This window comes from Thamnophis sirtalis, unplaced genomic scaffold, assembly GCF_051295495.1.
Source record: "Thamnophis sirtalis isolate CommonGarterSnake01/CBP01778 unplaced genomic scaffold, rThaSir2_p1.2 scaffold_4, whole genome shotgun sequence".
NCBI classification, from domain to species: domain Eukaryota; kingdom Metazoa; phylum Chordata; class Lepidosauria; order Squamata; family Natricidae; genus Thamnophis; species Thamnophis sirtalis.
Genome location: NW_028261384.1, coordinates 89,044,742 through 89,066,424, shown reverse-complemented (window position 1 = coordinate 89,066,424; position 21,683 = coordinate 89,044,742).

Here is a 21,683-nt window from a genome sequence, read left to right as displayed (position 1 = left end):
TTGAATCGCTTGTCATCTGGTACTAATAAAGATCTGTCTTGCATACATGGCTCCTGCGTGTCAATCCCTCACAACAACAACCCACACACACACAACACGAGTTTACAATACTGGCGACGAAGACTGGGGACCTGTAACCTGAAGAAAATCAACTGCAATTTTCTTCTCTCAGTTGTTTAGAGTTCTCCTCACCGTCATGGCTGGTATGCCTACTTTTGCACCTTTTGGAGTCGGAGGTGAGACTTGGGAAGCATTCCTGGAAAGGTTTGAGTGCTTTCTGATCGCAAATAACCGCCAGGGTTATTCTCAAGCGCGAAAGTGCGGATTTTTTCTTACAGCTTGCGGTCCGGAAATGTTTGCCACCGCAAGGTCTTTTGCCGCCCCAAGAGCGGTTTATGACCTCTCCTGGCAAGAGCTCACAGATGGGCTTCAGGCTTACTATGCCCCTCCCCCCTCCCAAATAGCAAGACGTTTTGCTTACCGCAGGCGCGTCCAAAAGCCTGCAGAGAATGTCAACCAGTTTTTGCAAGCTTTAAGAGTTGCTGCAGCACAGTGCGATTTTCCTGACTTAGAGGCTAATCTTGCAGAACAATTTGTCTGTGGATTAAAAGACATTTTCCTCAGACGCCGGCTTTTGGGCAAGCCTAAAGTCACGTTAGTTTATGCCATAGATGAGGCTCGCGCTGCGGAGTTGGCAGATTCGGCATCCAGCGAGATAGAACGTTACCTCGCGCAGATGACAGTTGCTGGCAGTTTACCAACGGGTCAAGCCTCAACTGCCTTGGTTCCTCCTCCACTACAACAGCCAACGTACATCACCAATTTAATTGATGAGCTTGCCCCTCTTCCAGACTATTTACTTAATTTACAGGTGGACAGGATTGGGGCACAGCCCCGCAGACAGCAACCGCGTCAGCAGCAGTCTATCAGCCGTCCACTTTCTAATTCAAATGCCTGTTTTAGCTGCGGTGGTCCGCATGCCAGGGCTTCCTGCCCCTTTAAGGCTGCAGAGTGCCGCCGTTGCGGAAAAAAAGGACATTTGGCCAAAGTTTGTAGAGCTGCTCAGCCTGCTACAGCTGCATCGTCTGCTCCTCCACCTCCTTATGGGACAGCTGCTTCAAACAGAAGTCCTCAGCCCCGCGCGTCTGCTCAGCGACAGGATAATTGCTTCAACGTCAAGCAAGCTGGCCTGCCGCTTCCTGATGTCTCCATCAATTCTTCCTCAGAGGGTACGAACAAGATAATTGTCACTCCATTGATCGAAGGTCAACCTTGCAACATGGAAGTAGACTCTGGAGCTTCCAAATCCTTGTTATCTTGGGACAAATTTTCTCTTTTGTGCCCCCATGTTAAACGCTGTCACCTTTCTCCTCCTGACTCTATCTTAAAGGACTATCAGGGGTCTAGCATTTCTATTGTTGGTTCCTATAATGTCAGAGTTTCTTATGGGCAGCATTGTACAACTTTGCCTGTTTTAATTGTGCTTAAGCCCTTGCCATCCATTCTAGGTTTGGATTGGTTCAGCCCACTGGGTCTCTCAATACATGGAATTCATTCCATGACAGACACTTCTGCTGATGTGGCATTAGTTTTGTCAGATTACGCTGACATTTTTGATGGCCAGCTGGTCCGGTACAAGGGTAACCCTATCTCTCTCAACTTGGATCCCCAGGTTGCTCCCATCAGACTGAAGGCCCGCAGGGTGCCTTTTGCTTTAAGGCCCAAGGTTGAAGCCGAGCTCGACAAGCTCGTGGCACAGGGCATACTGGAGCCAGTCGACCATTCACCGTGGGAGACCCCAATTGTCATTCCAGTGAAGCCCGACGGCTCCATTAGGGTCTGTGCCGACTACAAATCCACCATCAACCTCGCCTTGCAAGCAAACCCATATCCAGTCCCTGTTGTACAACATCTGCTCCATTCCCTGGGGCAGGGTTGTATTTTTGCCAAACTGGATATGGCGCAAGCCTACCAGCAGCTTCCTGTGGATGACGATGCGGCGGCTGCCCAAACCATCGTCACCCACCGGGGGGCTTTCCGTTGTCACCGCCTACAATTTGGCGTATCCGTTGCCCCGGGGATTTTCCAGAGTCTCATGGAGCGGTTGCTCCATGGGCTTCCAGGAGTGGTACCATATTTTGATGACGTCCTGATCGCTGCAAACAGCCAATCAGACCTCATCAAAGTTCTAAGGAAAGTCCTCGACCGTTTCAGGGGCGCGGGACTTAAATTGAAACGCAGCAAGTGTTTCTTTGCTGTTCCCCAAGTGGAATTTCTGGGCTTCACAATTGACGCCCAGGAAATCCACCCTACCCCTTCAAAATTGGCAGCTATCAGGGACGCACCTGCTCCAACTTCCAAGGCGCAGCTACAATCGTTCCTGGGGCTTTTAAATTTTTATGCACCTTTCATTCCACACAAGGCATCACTGGCCGAGCCCCTGCATCGGTTGCTGGACCGATCAGCGCCTTGGCAATGGGGCAGCCGCGAAGCACAAGCGTTCGCAGCTGTCAAATCCCTGCTGACGTCAGATGCAGTCTTAGTCCAATACAGTGACAAGATGCCTCTGACTCTAGCATGTGATGCCTCGCCCGTGGGTTTGGGAGCCGTTCTGAGCCATGTCCTGCCCAATGGTTCAGAAGCTCCCATAGCTTTTTACTCCCGGACACTGTCATCAGCAGAAAGGAATTACAGCCAAATTGACAAGGAGGCTCTAGCTGCAGTGTCAGGAATTAAAAAATTCCACGATTACTTATACGGGCGGCATTTCACCTTGTTTACAGACCATAAGCCACTCCTTGGGCTTTTGGCAGGTGATAAGCCGACCCCTCCTATTCTATCCCCAAGAATGACACGATGGACGGAATTCTTAGCGGCGTACTCCTACGCCTTACGATACCGTGTTGTGTATTGAAGAAAGTCCTCGCTGTTACGAATGACAGCTCGGAAGCAGCCAGGCGCGTCTTAGCCAATCAGACGCGCCTGTCAGTTGCCGAGCTGTCATCCGCGCGAGCTGTAACACGAGCCAGGTGCTTGCAGTATAAAAGGCAAGACGTTTAAACAGTTAACTGTCTTGTTAGAGCAACAACCTTGCTGATTGCTATATTGTTTCAGCTGTTCCTGCAGCCGCCTAGCCGGCTTTCATTTAATACATTGTTGCGAGTTTTGTTACACTCCTTCAGCTACTGAATAAAAGGTTACAGTGTTTTAAAGGACCTGCCTGGTTTTTTCAGTTATAATACCTACTACTATCTAACTACTGTTTAAATTTTTAGAAATTATAGGAGGTTTCCATAGAGAATTCACTTCATAATAGTTTCATATCTGCAGAGTTTAAAAGCAGGTACATAGTCACCTATATCAAAAAGATTACAGGTAAAAGCCAACTTTCCTAGTGACTTCATGGACTCATCCAAGTAGATTTCTCAGAATAATTATCCAAGTGGTTTCATATATGTCCAATCCTCCCAAAATGATGAAATGTGTCATACTGCAGTATAGGTTTCACCTATTTGTATTTGCAATCCTTTATTGCACATCAGTACATAAGAATGGAATTTGCATGGCATGACATACTTTGTCATTTATCCTCTCCTGCCCTCCTCTGAGAGATCTATGAATGGCTTGCCATTGCTTCCTTCAAAATAACTAGGTGTTGGCACAATGTTGAAATGTAAATATATTGATTGGAGTAATAGATTAGGTAATGAATGTTTCCTCTAAGCATAACTTCAAACTGAAGAAACTAGAAATTATTTAACACTACATTTATTTTCCAAGCCACAAAATTTATTTTCCAAATTTTCCAATTTTATATTTTTATATGTTTAATAAGAAGTTTGTGTTGACTGATGTTAACATAGCCTGATAGACCTAGCTGAGAAAAACCAATACCATGAAGAACAACTCTTTTGAACACACATTGTATTATTTATTCAGTCCTTGTCAAACTCACACAGAAAAAGTTTGAAAGATTGCTTTCTGTATTGCTTTCATGTCCAAAATCTGATTTATTACCTTGTTGTTTTTGGTTAACCAAGAAATCAAGAGAGTGCTCTTCAGGTAGATAGTCTTTTCAAAGTTATCAGGAACCAGAATCAAAAATATGTAGTACATATCAATGTTCCCTCTAATTTGTTTTCAGTGTGTGCGGAAAAGTCTAGTGTTTGAGCGGCACATTTTCATGCCTGAGCACCTGAATTTTTTTTAGCCATAATTGTCATCAGAGCAGATGTTGGGGAGAGGGGCAATTTGGGAGTCCTCCTGGATCCACAGCTGACTTTAGAACACCATTTGTCAGCTGTGACCAGGGGGACATTTGCCCAGGTTCTCCTGGTGCACCAATTGTGTCCCTAACTGAACTGGGAGGCTCTCAGAACAGTCACTCACACCCTTGTGACCTCAAGACTGGACTACTGTAATGCGCTCTACATTGAAGAGCCCTTGAAGAGCATTTGGAGACTTCAGCTTGTCCAGAATGCAGCCGCGCGAGCGATTGTGGGTGCACCGGGTACACCCACGTTACACCAATTCTCCGCAAGCTGCACTGGCTGCCTATTGGACTCCGGACGCGCTTCAAGGTGCTAGTCGTTACTTTTAAAGCCCTACATGGTATCGGACCTGGGTACTTGAGAGACCGCCTCCTGCCAATTACCTCCCTACGACCAATAAGATCCCACATATTAGACTTCCTCTGGATTTCATCTGCTAGCCAATGTTGACTGTCGACCACCCAGGGGACAGCCTTCTCTGTGACTGCTCTGGCCCTCTGGAACGATCTCCCCGTGGAGATTCGAACCCTCACCACCCTTCATCTAGATCTAGATACCTTCCAGTCGGGATTTAGGCCTGGCTACAGCACGGAAACCGCTTTGGTCGCGCTGACCGATGATCTCTGGAGAGCCAGGGATGAAGGTCATGCCTCCGTCCTAGTGCTCCTTGACCTCTCAGCGGCCTTCGATACCATTGACCATGGCATCCATGACGACTGTGGGAGGTGGGGGTAGGAGGCACTGTTCTACGGTGGTTCTCCTCTTACCTCTTGGACAGGTCGCAGTCGGTGTTGGTCGGAGGGCAGAGATCGACCCCTAGGCCCTAAATTATGGTGCCACAGGGTTCGGTCCTGTCCCCCCTCCTGTTTAATATCTACATGAAGCCGCTGGGTGAGATCATTCGACGGCATGGGATAAAATACCATCAGTATGCGGACGATACCCAGTTGTATCTGTCCGCCCCGTGCCAACTCAGTGAAGCGGCTGATGTGATGTGCCAGTGCCTCGAGGCTGTTAGGGTCTGGATGGGGGTTAACAAGCTTGTACTCAATCCGGATAAGACCGAGTGGCTGGTGTGTTTCCCTCCTACTAATTGACCAAGTTTTCCATCTCTCAGGCTGGGGGGTCAAACAGTACGCCCCTCAGACAGGGTTCGCAATTTGAGAGTTCTCCTGGACCCACAGCTGACTTTTGAACACCACTTGTCAGCTGTGACCAGGGGGGCATTTGCCCAGGTTCGCCTGGTGCACCAGTTGCATCCCTACCTGAACCGGGAGGCCCTCACAACAGTCACTCGTGTCCTTGTGACCTCTAGACTGGAGTACTGCAATGTGCTCTACATGGGGCAGCCCTTGAAGAGCATTCGGAGACTTCAGCTTGTCCAGAATGCAGCTGCACAAGCGATCGTGGGTACACCTCGGTTCACCCACATAACACCTATCCTCCGCGAGCTGCACTGGCTGCCTATTGGTCTTCGGATATGCTTCAAGGCACTAGTCGTCACTTATAAAGCCCTTCATGGTATTGGACCTGGGTACTTGAGAGACCGTCTGCTGCCAATTACTTCCAATAGACCGATTAGATCCCACAGATTAGGCCTCCTCCCAATTCCATCCGCCAGCCAATGCCGACTGGCGACTACCCGGAGGAGAGCCTTCTCTGTGGCTGCTCCGACCCTCTGGAACGAGCTCTCCATGGAGATTTGAACCCTCATCACCCTCCAGGCCTTCAGAAAATCCCTTAAAACCTGGCTGTTCTGACAGGCCTGGGGCTAAAGAGCTTTTGCCCCCCCCCTCGAATGGTATGGTTGTTGTGTGCTTTTAAATTGTGTATTGTTCTGTTCGTCTTTTTTATCCCTTATCTGTACCCCCTTCCCTGACTTGGATTGTGAGCCGCCCTGAGTCCCCTTTGGGGAAAAGGGCGGCATATAAATGCAATAAATTCAATTCAATTCAATTCAGGCTTTTCGCAAAGCCGTCAAGACCTGGCTGTTCCGGCAGACCTGGAGCTGATGAGTTCCCAGCCCCACTCGAATTGTTGTGGTTGTTGTGGAGTTTTTTAATCTGTTTCTGTATTTTGTTTTTTGTCTTGTTTGTTTTCTATGTATTGTCCCCATTCCCTATTGGTTTGTTAGCCACCCTGAGTCCCTTTGGGAATAGGGCGGCATACAAGTTTAATAAACTAAACTAAACTAAAAGTATCCTCTCCCTCTCCCTCAAACCCCCAGGAAGGAAGGAAGGGAAGAGAGGGGGAGGGAAAGGGAAGGAAATGGGAAAGAAGAAAAGGAAAGGAAAAAGGAAAGGGAAGGAAATGGGAAAGAAGAAAAGGAAAGGAAAAAGGAAAGGAAATGGAAATGGAAAAGAAGGAAAGGAAAAATGAAAAGAAATGGGAAAGAAAAAAGGAAAAGAAATGGAAAAAAAGGAAAGGAAAAAGGAAAGGAAATGGGAAAGAAGAAAGGAAGGCATGAAGAAAGGGGAAGGGAAGGGAAGGGAAAAGAAAAAAGGGAAAAGGAAATAAGGAAAGGAAAAGAGAAAGGAAAGGAAATGGGAAAGAAGAAAGGAAAGGAGAAAGGAAAGGAGAAGGGAAATGAAATGGAAAAGAAGGAAAGGAAAAAGGAAAGGAAATGGAAGAAGAAAGGAAAGGATGAAGAAGGGAGGGAAAGGGAAGGAAAAAGATAAAACAAGGGAAAAGGAAATAAGGAAAGGAGAAGAGAAAGGAAATGAAAAAGAAAGGAAAGGAAATGGAAAAGAAGGAAAAGAGAAAGGAAAAGAAAAGGAAATGGAAATGAAGGAAAGGAAAAAGGAAAGGAAAGGAAAAGAAGAAGGAAAGGAAAGGAGAAAGGAAAGGAGAAAGGAAAGGAGAAAGGAAAGGAGAAAGGAAAGGAGAAAGGAAAGGAGAAAGGAAAGGAGAAAGGAAAGGAGAAAGGAAAGGAGAAAGGAAAGGAGAAAGGAAAGGAAATGGAAAAAAGGAAAGGAAAAGAGAAAGGAAAGGAAATGGAAAATAAGTAAAGGAAAAGAGAAAGGAAATGGAAAAGATGAAAAGAAAAAGGAAAGGAGAAAGGAAGGGAAAGGAGAAAGGAAAGAAAAGGGAAAAGAAGGAAAAGGAAAGGAAAGGAAAAAGGAGAGGAAAGGAGAAATGAAAGGAAAAGAGAAAGGAAAGGAAAAGGAAATGAAAATAGAAGAAGGACAGAAAGGGAAAGGAAAGAGTGGAAAGGATTGGTACAACTCAAAAATCAAGTCTCAAGATCCCATGGACCCCTTTGGCTCAGGCAGTCCAATTCCACGCTGCTTCCCTCTCTCTGCAAAGCGAGGGGATCGCAGAAAGATTGCCCAGTCCAGAATAGGGCTTCAGATGACACAATGCCTGAGAAACCCCGGATGTGCAGAGAAACGCAGGCTACAAGCAGCAAATAATGTTTTCCCAGGAACCGACGAAGCCCCAATGGGAATTCTCCCTTCTGCAGCATCATCAGTCTCTGTGCAGAGTCTTCCTTGATTTCACCAATCACCAGATGGAAGAGAGAATTTAAAAACACTGCGCTGCAGTTTGAAACTTCAATGTGGTGTTTTCTTGTTATGTGTGCGACCGCGCATGCGCGCAGCTTAGAGGGAACATTGGTACATATAACACAAAAGTAATATAGTATTAAAATAGCTAATGTCATGGGTTTGACTTTATCATACAGTACAGTGGTGGGTTAGAATTTATTTTACTACCAGTGCAATTGCACGCTTGCGTGACGCTTCTGTACATAGCTTCCCACTGTCGCCACAACTGGTTTGCCCGATCTGATACTAACTGGTAGCAAACCATCTCTGATACAATAATAATTTCATGTAACTATTTTTTTAAAGTTCTGCTAGTATTAGTTTATTTTAAACATCTCTTCAAATGTACCACTAGTAAAACAAATCCATAGATTACCAATGAGTATCCCAATTTTCTGAATTTTAAAATAGTTGTATACCTGCGGTTAATTTTTTATCATACTGATTTTGTAGGGTTATATAATACGCATACAAAATAAATCTGTATTTGTCTGGGTCTTGTGCTAAATTTTGGATGTCACCTACTGGTCAAAGAATCTCAATAGTGTTCCATCCCATCAATCAAAATTCAATATAATTTTTAAATTTGAAAATGTTATTAAAAAGGTTATCTAAGAAAGATGCCATAATTAAGAAATTCTGTCTTAATATGACCTTTCATTATTTTTTAATGTTTTGAGTATTTATTTTGAGTATTTATTAATACTTATAGGCCGCCCTTTTCCCTGAGGGGACTCAGGGCGGTTTTCATATCAGAAGAATTAATACATTTATTCTATTTTTTTCTCATGATTTTACAAATTCATTTAAAAATTTTCTGCTAATTCCATCTGCTATTTAATCTGTACATTTGCTCATTTTTTATTTGGTTAATAAAAACAACTATCTTAAAAGCATTTTGATGATTTTAAATGAAAAAGTGGTTTTGAAGAGATGGATAGATTATTTTTTATAAAAATTATCAGTTGTAACCCTGGATAGGTAGATGGACACCATATAAATTTAATACTTTTAAATCAGTAAACCCAATGACAATAGTTATACTACAACATTTGTTAACATTGTATGTACTAGCTGCAGCTGCAGCTTCTGACACACCTGAGATACTAATACAACCTATTAAATCCTTTAAAACAAAAATACCTACTATCAGTTTCTGTAAATATTTGTTATAATAAATTAATTTGATTGCAAATATTAAGAAATGATAGGAATCAAGAACTAGAGGTTTCTATATATTTTTTAGAGAATGGGAGAGTGTCTTAATTTCTAACAATAGTGTCAGTGGACCACAAATTACAACATATACAAAAATAATATTTTAAATTTATTGGACTCTATAATTATATTTGTATAGAAAAGGACTGTACTGAAAAGCAGCATTTTGCTGGAGATGCAATCAGGTCAATGCTTCCTTAAAACACAGTTTGAATTCTCCCTCTTTTATGCTGTTATGTTATAGTTTATCTTTTCTTTAAATTAATAAATTTGCATTAAAAACTAAAGTGGTCTTGTGGGTGTTTGCCATGCTTTTACATGCATCTTATGAGAATTTTTTTCTGTTGAACTAAGGAAGATTTAGTTTCTGCGTGATATTGTGTATAAAAATTGCAGAAGAATTAAAATGTAGCTGACAGTAATAACTAAATTAAAGTTAATAAATTCACCAAGAGCAATGGCTCCAAAATTCTACACAGTTCTAATTATAACAGAATAACAGAGTTGGAAGGGATCTTGGAGGTCATGTAGTCCAAATGTCTGCTCAAGGAGGAGACCTTATACCATGTCTGACAAATGGATGTCCAATCTCTTCTTAAAAACATCCAGTGATGGAGCACCCACAATTTTTTTTTTAAATTCTGTTATATACCATTTTAATATATATTCACACAATTGTTATTCTTCTTTACATTTATCATTCTTATACATTTATTATTTCATTTAATAAGTTATAATGTACATTTTGGATTGCTTTATTTACCATCCCTTTCTTTTGTAACACCGCCTTGTTTTCCCTTTCTTTTCTCCCTCTCTCTCTTCTCTACTTCCTTCCTTCCTCCTCTCCTTCCCCTTCCTTCTTCCCTTGCTTTCTCCTACTCCTGCTCTTCCTCTTCCCCTTCCCACCCTCTCTCCTCCTCTTTCTCTTCCTTCCATCCTCCTCTTTTTACTTCTTTCTTCTTTCTCCCATCTTCCTTTTATTCTCTCTTCCTTTCTCCCTTTCTTTTTCTATTATTGTTGGTGTATATTTCAAAATTCAGTTTATGTTTCCTTGGGATGGTATTTCCGCAGACCCAAATATAAAATGACCAGATTTTAAGATGGGTAAAGCGGGACACCATTGACCGGGGGGGGGAGCCCTCGGAGCACCTGAGCTGTAAAAAAAAAAGGCTTCCCCCGATTGCCTTCCCCCAACTCCCCCCAACCCTTTCAAAAGCCACCCTCATCACCAGCCTCTCCCAACCGGATCCCCGCCTGCCTCCCCTCAGCTCACCCAGACCAGGTTGCTGACGGTGGCTTGCACAGCATGGCTGCGCAAGAGAGAAGCGGGCAAAAAAAAAACATCCAATGGCTGAGCCGCTTGGCCTGGGACCAAGCCTCCTCCTCGCCACGCTGCTGCCGCCAGAAAGCCCCCCCCACCCGAGGCCGCCGGATTGCTGTCGCAAAAACATTGTGTGTCGGCGCGCGCACACGCAGGAGGAGAGGGAGCCTCGCCCCTCATCGGGTGCTGCAAGTGAGCCGAGCGGAGGGAGGGAAACCACTGCTCTCTAAAGGCCACATCGGGAACGACACTTCAGAGAAATAAAAACTTTTTTTTAATGGCGTCCTTTTTAAAATTGATGATTCGGCATCTTTTTTTACTTTTGGAAAATCTGGACTTTTTGAACACGCTGCGGGACACGGGACAAATTTTGAAAAATCGTGACTGTCCCGCCAAAAGCAGGACATCTGGTCACTTTACCCAAATATAATTTAGTATCATTTCTTATTCTCTTACCTTCACTAGTCTACCCTACTTATGTTTTCCCCTTTTTAGATCTCATTTTAGAATATATATTTATATATTTAATATTTTCTTTTCTGTTTTCCTCTTCTTCCCACCTGTTCCATTTAATAATGCGTCGTCTGGGTACTTTATCTTCTCCCAACTTTCTTTTCTTGCTTGCTTTCTCTAGTCAATCATAAAATCTTCCTCACATCTTGAAGTAGTCAAATTCCTCCTTATCCTTTATTTTCAGTGTCAACCTATTCATCTCTGCACAATCTAATATCTTTTTTATTGTCTCTTCATCTGTTGGTAGCTTATTTGATTTCCAATTTTGGGCAAATACAATTCTCCTTGCTGTAGTTATACGTATAATCAAATAAGTATCCTCTTTCTTGAATTTCTCTAGGATAATACCTGGTAAAAATATCTCTGGTCTGAATTCTATTTCTTGTTGTAACATTTTCTTTAACCATACTCTTATTTTAGTCCAATATTTCCTTGCTTCTGCACATGTTTAACACATATGATAGTATGAACCTATTGCTTGTTGACATTTCCAACATTTCCCTTACTTGTCTTTAAACATCTTTGTTAGTTTTCTTTGCTAGATTTCTCTTAATAAGTCTTTGAATAGTTCCAACATTACATTGCTTAATACTTCTTGTAGTGTTTGGTACAGTTCTGCAGGTAATCCATCTGGTCCTGGTGATTTCCTTTTGATGCCTTCTGTTACCTCCATCATTGTAATTCTTTCTTCTAGTGCCTTCTTAATTTTTTCTGGGATTTTGGTTATTCTAGTTTTCTCTAAATATTGTCTTATTTTTGTCTTATTCTGGAACTCTCTCATGCTGATACAACTTGTAGAAGTTCTCAATTATTGTTCACTTTTTTCATTTAAATGTTGTATATTCCCTTCTTCATCCACCAATTGACTTATCAACCTTTTTTTCTCTTTCCTTTTTCATCTTATAAGCCACCTGTATGCTGGTTTATTTGCATTTTTAAAGAAGTTTTGTTTTGCTGATTTTATTTTATTTGCCAAGTCCTCATTTTCTATCAGGTTCAATTTATGTTTTTGCAGTTCCATCATATTTTTTACTTTTTTATTTTGTGGGTTTTTCTGTACCTCTGTCTCCAGACTTTTGTACTCTGATTCCAACTTCTTTTGAGTTTGTCTGCTCTGTCTATTATTTTTCCCTAAGTATGTCATTGCAAGGTCTCTGATATATGCATATATTGTAATGATGTGTCTTTCTTTCTATTTTCCTGGAATAACTATGTCAATTCTTTTTCCATATATTGCTGGAAACTTTTTTCTTTCAATATTCTTGAATTTAAAGTCCATCTCCCCCTTTTTCTCTGTCCCTTCCAAGTCATTGTTATTGGATTATGACCTGCCCATATGTTTATATCTATGTCTATCTTAGTTGTTTTGAGCATTAACTCTGTTGACAACCACATCATATCAATTCTTGACCATGATAAATGTCTATTTGAGTAGAATGTATATTGTCTTTCTTTCAGGTGTCTTGTTCTCCAAGTATCTTGCAAGATTAATTCTTCCACCATCATGTAAAATGTTTTGGGTAGGATTTTTCTCAGCTTCTTGTTCATCTTTGTAGATTTATAGTCTATTCCATTATTTAAGATTGCATTAAAGTCTCCTAATATACATATATCTTCTTGGTAATATTCTATTATCTTTTTGTGTAGTTTCCCAAAGAATTCTTCTTGTTTGTCATTTGGAGTGTATATTGCCACTAATAATATCTTTCTCGTGTTCATTGTTATTTCCATCCTCCTTAAAAAAATTATTTGTTTGTTTTGTCTTTCTATTATATAGTGCTATTCCATTTTTGCTTTGGTCAGCCATGGTTGTATATAAATTACCAAGTCTTCCCTGTGCCAAAAATTTTCTGTGTTGCTTTCTCATGTGTACTTTCTGTAAGCATGTAATGTCCAATTTCAATTTCTCTAATTTGTTGAATGTTCTTCTTTTTGTTGCCGAATTTAATCTGTTTATATTAAATGGAGATGACTTTTATTTCTTCCTCCATGTCATTGGTTTATAGCTTTAGTTGATCTAATCATTCTTAGCTCCCTCTGCTCCTTTGTCTCTTTGGCCCTTGTTCCTTCTCTTAGTGCTTTCTCTTCCTGTTTTTTCTCCATCTCCCTTTGATCTTTCCCCTTAGTTTCCTGGCATTTAGTTCCTTCCTCTTCTCTTATCAGCATTCCCTCCTGTGCTGCTATGTTTTGTTCATAAAATAATTCTGCTTTCTCTAGTGTATCTAATCTGTACCTTTGTCTGCTCAAGCAGGAGACCTTATACCATGTCTGACAAATGGATGTCCAATCTCTTCTTAAAAACATCCAGTGATGGAGCACCCACAATTTCTTTTTTTTATTCTCTTACAAACCATTTTAATATATATTCACACAATTGTTATTCTTCTTTACATTTATCATTCTTATACATTTATTATTTCATTTAAAAAGTTATAATGTACATTTTGGGTTGCTATATTTACCATCCTGTTTACCAAAATCCCTGCTGGAACAAGTCATCCAAAATTCACCCCTATTTTGATCAGACTCTTAATCAAAAAGTGGTATTCCTTTCTGATTTCTCTGAACTTCCTTGGAATTTGCTTCAGTACCACTATCTCTCTAAATTTGTATTTTATTGTGGTACTTCTTGCTGCTTGCAATATTTCATTTTTAGGTGTTTTTTTGTGACAAATCTTACATGTACCTCTCTGGGCAAGTTGTTTCTCATTGCATATCTTGTATATACTCTAAAAGTCTCATCCATTCCACCTAAAATATATTCCTTACTCATTTCTGTAGCTGCTGAGAGAATTTCTGCAATCTTCTCTGCTAAATTCTCTCCTTTCTCCTCTTCTATGTTCTGGAGTCTTAGAGAGAATTCGGATCTTTCCATCTTCCACAATACATTGGCTCCTTCCTGTTTATTTTAATCAATTGCTGTCAGCCTATAATCCATCTCCTCCACTTTTTTCTCTGTTCTCTGCATTTTCTTCCATCTTCTGCAGTCTCTGCTCATTTTTCCCCATCATTTCTTTGACTTCTTTAAATTCGTCTTCCACTTTGTCCACATTCTCTTCTACTCTGTTTATATGCTCCTTGATATCTGCATGTATTTCTTGCAACATACTTTTTAGCTCCAAAATAGCTTTGTCTTGTTGTGTTCCTATGCCTGCTGGTTTCTGTGTCACTGAACCGGGCAGGGTGGCTGTTGCAGATGCATATGATGTTATTTTCTTCATCTTGGTATTGTAAAGTACCCTAACGATGCCTGCTTCATAATAAGCAACCCAATATTGTAATACAAAAGGCAGTGATTTATTAACAGCTTCATTATGCATTCTTCATTAAGCATTTCTTATTCGCAGTCATCTTTTTTGCTTTCTTTATCTGCTTTGGGACTTTGCCTGTGATTCTTCCCTCCCTTCAGTCTTTGTCAATAAATCACGTTATCCAATAGCTTCATTCATCTCAACCCAGCTACTGTAATCTGAGATCCGGCTCCACTGATGCTCTGCATGCAGTGTCAACACAGAGAGTTGACAGGTATTTGTATCTGACATTGTTGTATTTAAGTAGTAATCAAGTTTTGTAATCCAAAGAATAGATTAGTAGATTCATTGTAGTCCTGGAATCGCCCACACCGGCCCAACCTCCAATAAACTGACCCCTGTTCTTGGGTCCCGTCTTCAGGTTCTTGCTACCTTAATCCATTTGCTTTATAATGGCCATATAAAGTAACAAAAGGAAAAAAAATAGGAAAGAAGGGGAGGGGGGGGAATAAACACATTAAAAATATTGGTCAAAAGGCATTCACCTCCCTCAAAAAATAGGGAGGAAAAAAAACTACAAAATTAATTCCACAATGGTAATCCACACCTCATTGCAAGAGGTAAAAAAAGAGATAAAAATTGAGTAGGTAAAAATTTCTCCTCCTTTCTTAGGAAAAAGGGGGAAGCATACACTATCAGTAAGGCAGTCTCAGCAGCCCATTATAATGTAGCAAGGGAAGGGAAGGCAATGCTTACACAGCTGGTCTTATTTCTTTCAAGAGGGCTTTTATCAGTTCGTTATTATCCACAATGTTCAAGGTCAACTCTTCTTAGGCAGCTTTTACCTGGTACTGTTTGCTACTAGATAACAATGCAGACAATTAATTCAACATATTTTCTTTTAAGTTCCTGGCTTCGAAAGCAAATCTCAGCGATTCTCAAAAGTTACCAAGTTACCAAGAAAATCATAGGTGTAGAGTGACAGTTAAGCACCAAGGGCTTTGGATTTGCTTTCTAACGTCCTTAAGCTTCACTGTCTCTCAAGACAGCTATAGTGGGGTTACAGGTCACCCCTCCCCTGATACAGAAGGAATCTAACGGTTCTTCAGAGAGCCCTCCAGAGAACACGTCCTGTTGCTGGAATTCAGGCCACACCCCTCGGGCACCCACAATTTCTGAAGACAAGCCGTTCCCCTGATTAAGTCAGGAAATTTCTCTTTATTTCTAGATTTTCTATGGTTGTGAAAATGTGAATTTAGAAAGATTCAGAAGGATGAGGGTGTTAGTGCCTTCTGAACTTTGGCTCCTTAGGCCAATGCCTACTTGGCCTTGGTGTAAAGCTGCCCTTGGTTCTCCCTAAGTCCTTTCCTTATGATGCCCATCTCTTGTATATTAAGCATATCACCATTAAGAACAACAATAATAAAAACTGGGAGAATTCCTGGTTTAGGGAAGCTGGGCAAGTGACACTGTAAGGCTCAATAACTCAAACAGTTAAGTGGTTTAAGGAGCGCAGCTGCTTTAAGAGAGATACTAGGTAGGCAAGTAATAATAATTTCCCATTGTGTATCCAATATAGGGCAATTATTGTTTCAGTTCTTATTCAGTTATCCAGTTCACCACCTCTGGTCATAGGTTAGCATAAAAAGACCTTTCCAAAGCAGGCCTAGTGAAGGAAGTGCTTTTTCCATCATTGCTCTCCAGTGCATATAATGGGCTCATTGCCCAATTAGTCCAGCAGGATAAAACCTTTTGTAAAGACCAAATAAGAAAATGACTTGGCTTATGGGTTAGTAGTAGTCTTTTCAAAAAGCTTCATGCAAGTCATTTCAGGGGACTTTGAATATTTTCCACAAAAATATTTATTGAACTATCTCTAAAGAGGCAGAATTATAGTGCAATCTTGCTTGGGTTCCATGTTATAATGGGGATTACTTTGGCCAAATAGTTTTACATCTCCTGGAATTAAAAAAAGGACTATTATTTAGAAGGAAAGTAATTATGGCTAAAACGTTTTTATACAATGAACATTTGATCGGCTATACAGAGTTGCTGGATACTTAATGAATGACTGCTAGGCATTTAAACATTTTTCTTATTCAATGTCTTACCTTCTTACTTGGCATTTATGGAAAAAAAAACCTAAAGCTTTAATTTTAATTACTGACAGATGAAACATGTGACAAGCTCATTTGTCAAACATACTAGAAACTATGGCAGCATTAACCCACCAAAGACAACAGCTGAAAAAATTGGAGTTTGGATTGTTGTTTTGCCAAAAATCTGCATCCATTTGTATTTGGTCTACTTGTTATTTTGGAGCCATGGGAAAAATTCTGAGTTACTGATTTAGCTCATTAGGGCTAAGGTGAGCATTATGATCCCTTGTGGAATTCTGCAAGGTAGAAAATTATTGATAAATTAATCCAACATACAACATCAAAGCTTTAAGACAACTGGCTTACTTAAAGGCCTGTGATCCAAACCTGCCCAGTTAAATAGCTCCTCGTAGGATCCCTGCTCCGGAGCTTGTCGGGTGTGAGTCCCTGCTAGTGAAGTTGAGTCCCTGCTAGTGAAGTTGGACCTCAAGGGTCAAGCGGGTTTGCTGCTAACGTACCTGCCTCCCAACTGCGTTGCAGCGGCCCTCCCTGCGCTCCTCGAGTCAATAGCCGAGCTAGCAATTGAGTTCCCTAGACTAATGGTTCTGGGGGACTTCAATTTGCCTTCGCTCGGCGAACACTCTGATGGAGCGCAGGAGTTCATGGCCTCCATGACAGCCATGGGCCTGACCCAGGTAATTCGAGGCCCTACCCACTTGGCGGGACATACACTCGACCTCGTATTCCTCTCGGAGCAGTGGAATTATGATCTTGGTCTGAGGGGAAATGAGACCATTCCCCTGTCGTGGTCAGACCACTACCTACTGAGGCTAGACTTCCGGAGGCCAAACCCCCACCGTAGGGAGGAGGAACCGACCAGGTGGTTCCGCCCCAGGCGACTGATGGACCCTGTTAGGTTCCAGACGGAGCTTGGGGTCATTCCAGATGCTCTCGCCCACAGTTCGGCGGAGACTATTGCTGCGGCCTGGCACTCGGCGGCATCAGAGTCTCTTGACCGAATTGCGCCACTACGGCCCCTCCGGGTCAGCGGCTCGCGGAGACCCCCTTGGTTCACCGAGGAGCTCCGCGAGATAAAGCGCCGGAGGAGACGCCTAGAGCACCGGTGGAGATCCGATAGGTCCGTACCGAACCGAGCATTGTTGACAGCCTGCACCAAGGAGTATATTTGGGCACTGAGAACTGCCAAAAGATCACACATTGCCTCCTTGGTAGCGTCCGCCGAGTCTCGCCCAGCCGCCCTGTTTGGGATAACCCGCTCCCTCCTAAATAGGAGGGAGACGGGGAACCCCATACAGGGAAGGGCTGAGGAATATAGTCAGTTCTTGGCGGACAAAATTGCTCGGTTTCGATCGGAACTGGACTCCACCCCTGCAGATCCAGCCGGGACACAGGGGAATAACTTGGTAGACCATCTCTGGGTTGAGTTTCAGGATGTTGCCTCTGGGGATGTGGACAAGGCTATGCGAGCTGTAAGTTCCTCCACCTGTATACTGGACCCGTGTCCCTCTTGGCTGACTGCCAACAGCAGAGAGGTGACACGAGGCTGGATCCAGGCGGTTGTCACCGCCTCTCTTCGGGAGGGACACCTCCCCACCGCACTTAAGGCGGCGGTGGTGAGGCCCCTCCTGAAGAAACCGTCCTTGGATCCAGCAGTTCTTAACAACTATCGTCCAGTCTCCAACCTCCCCTTTCTGGGGAAGGTTGTTGAGAAGGTGGTGGCCTTACAGCTTCAGCGTACCTTGGAGGAAGCTAACTATCTTGACCCCTTCCAGTCTGGCTTCAGGCCCGGTTACAGCACTGAAACCGCTTTGGTCGCATTGACCGATGATCTCTGGAGAGCCAGAGATGGAGGCTATGCGTCCATCCTGGTTCTCCTTGACCTCTCAGCGGCTTTCGATACCATCGACCATGGTATCCTTCTGCGACGACTGCGGGAGGTGGGGGTGGGCGGCACTGTTTTACAGTGGTTCTCCTCCTACCTCTCGGACAGGTCGCAGTCGGTGTTGGTGGGGAGGGAGAGATCGTCCCCGAGGCCCCTAACCTATGGGGTGCCGCAGGGTTCGGTTCTGTCCCCCCTGCTATTTAACATATACATGAAACCGCTGGGCGAGATCATTCGGAGGCACGGGATTAAGTACCATCAATATGCGGACGATACGCAGCTGTATCTGTCCGCCCCGTGCCAACTCAATGAAGCGGTGGACGTGATGAACCGGGGCCTTGAGGCTGTTAAAGACTGGATGAGAGCTAACAAACTGGTACTCAACCCGGAAAAGACCGAGTGGCTGTTGTGTTTTCCTCCCAAAAATTTGGTTAACGTTCCATCAATCAGGCTGGGGGGGCAAAATTTATCCCCCTCAGATAGGGTCCGCAACTTGGGAGTCCTCCTGGATCCACAGCTGAGTTTTGACCACCATCTGTCGGCTGTGACCAGGGGGGCATTTGCCCAGGTTCGCCTGGTGCGCCAGTTGCGGCCCTACCTGAACCGGGAGGCTCTCACAACAGTCACTCGAGCCCTTGTGATCTCTAGGCTGGAATACTGCAATGTGCTCTACATGGGGCTGCCCTTGAAGAGCATCCGGCGACTTCAGCTAGTCCAGAACGCGGCCGCGCGAGTGATCATGGGCGCACCACGGTTCGCCCATATAACACCAATCCTCCGTGAGCTGCGCTGGCTACCTGTTGATCGTCGGGTGCACTTCAAGGTCTTACTTACCACCTATAAAGCGCTCCATGGTAGTGGATCTGGCTATTTGAGAGACCGCCTCCTGCCAATTACCTCCCTGCGTCCCATCAGATCGCACAGAGTAGGCCTCCTCCGAATTCCATCCGCCAGTCAGTGCCGACTGGTGACTACGCGGAGGAGAGCCTTCTCAGTTGCAGCTCCGACATTATGGAACAACCTCCCCGTGGAGATCCGTACCCTCACCACAGTCCAGGCCTTCCGCACAGCCCTCAAGAACTGGCTATCCCGTCAGGCCTGGGGATAGGATTACTCTCACCCCGCCCGAATGTTGAGTGAATGTTGTGTTTTTATGACCAATTTCCTTTAATCACGATTTTTTTTTTCTTTTTAAGTTTTGTCTTGCACCCCCTTCCCTTTATTGCTGTAAGCCGCCCTGAGTCCCCTCAGGGAAAAGGGCGGCATATAAATTTGCAATAAAACAAAACAAAACAAAACAAAACAAAATAGCTATCTAAAAGATAACATTGTGCTGTGATTCCATATTGGAGTAATGTCAAGTCAAACTGGCATTTGGACTTGAGTCAGTACTGCTTTCTTAGATAAACCACTATAGCAACATGGTTCTTCGATTGAGGAAGTGTCGCACTTCTTCCATAGCTACTAGGATCTTCCCATGGAAAACTGTGCAGCTTTTATTTCAAAATGAAAGTTACAGAAGTAAAAAGAGAGAGTGGAGATAGATAGATAGATAGATAGATAGATAGATAGATAGATAGATAGATAGATAGATAAGAAGGATAAGGATGAGAAGAAGAAGAAGAAGAAGAAGAAGAAGAAGAAGAAGAAGAAGAAGAAGAAGAAGAAGAAGAAATCATAATTAATTAGAATCAAAGATGGTTACATCTATCTAAGCCTAGCCGTAACCCTAACCCTAACCCTAGCCCTAGCCCTAACCCTAACTCTTACCCTAGCCCTAACCCTAGCCCTAACCCTAATCCTATCACTTCCTTATATAATACAACCCGTATATTATTTCAACATGGCATAATATAACTTTGATTGATTATACTCATAATATACTGACAGCTGCATCTCAACTGCTGGACAAATTATAAATTATAGGGTAAACAAATTGGGGCAGTTCTCTTTATAGTTTTATCATGCATATTATATTTTGATCATGAGAGTTATTAGACCATAGGAATTATACTGTACCTATGCTAAAGATTTAGTACAGAAAAGGAGTACTTTACAGCCTAGTTGCTGAAGAGTATGAAGCTGATACAAAGGCGGACTTTCTTGGTTTTTTTCTTTTCTTTTGAAGACATTTCATTTCTCATCCAAGAAGCTTTTTCAGCTCTGACAGGATAGCTGAAGAAGCTTCTTGGATAAGAAGCGAAACGTCTTCAAAATAAAATCAAAAAACAAGAAAGTCCAGTTGCCTCCTGAAAAAGCACCTTTGGGACAATCATGACCTGGATGACTAAGAATCTCTACAGACTCTTAGTATGAAGCTGATCTGGAATGCTTACACATACTATGCCTCAGGATTCTGGATGAAAATATGCAACAATTAAGAATAAGGAATTTCATTTTCTTAAATTTTAAAAAACAGCATGCATGGACACAGGAAATAGTTTTCAATGACTCATTAAACAGATTTCTGTTCATCTGTGGATTATTCCTGTCTGAATCTGAAATGGCCACTATTTTGATTCTAAGGAAATCAGCATTTGAAACGGTTCTCAATGTGATCTGATTTATATGTTATGTCATATGTGTTTGGTTAATTCAGGGGTCAGCAACCTTAAACACTCAAAGAGCCACAAAGGTCCTAACCAGAAGCTCCCCATTCAATTCTGGAGCTGACCGGAAATCCGGTTCTCCCACCATAGAGTCTCCTCCTAGCACAGTATTCTTTTTTTTTACCTGTCCTAACCAAAAGCTCTATCAATTATGGAGCTGACCGGTGACAGGGAGCCGCAGCAGGGGGATGAAAGAGCCACATGTGGCTCCAGAGCCATAGGTTGCTCACCCCTAGGTTAATTGTAAGTTATTGAATAAGCTACATTAAATACAAATGAATATAGTTGAATTCCCACAAATAGTAATAAACCATAAATCACACTAAATACCATAGTGACTGGGTCTATATGTATACTAAATCAAAAACAAATGAGATACTAACTTATTTAGGCATTCAATAAAAGTCACGTCATTATGTGCTTATATTTGATTATGTGCAATGATGTCATGAACTACATAATGTCACCTGTTTAATCTTCCTCTCATGGAAGATGTTTTGCATATAGTTCACTGTAAGAGATATTACTAGCACCTTGTACTGATTCTCTCACTTTATAAAATATTAAATAAAACACAATTGATCAGTTCCAAATTCCAAATCATTTCTCCTATGTCAAATTCTTTCAGAACTATACCTAATATTGGAATTTTATATAACAATGGTACAATTCCATTTTTATTAAATGAACTATGTGGTCTCATTTATTATTTATTAAATGTGTTGTGGTCTATTAAATGAAGTATCTGATCTCATGTTTAAAAAGTTGGAGCATTTGTAGTAATGGTTAAGGTATTGGACAAAGATTCAAGGAATCACAATTCAAGTCAACCTTCATTGAATGACTTTGGCTAGTCATACTTCCTCAGCCCATCTTACCTCACAGGGTTGCTGTAGAGATAAAATGAAGAGAAATGTCTACCTAAATCACTCTGAACTCCTGGAGAAAAG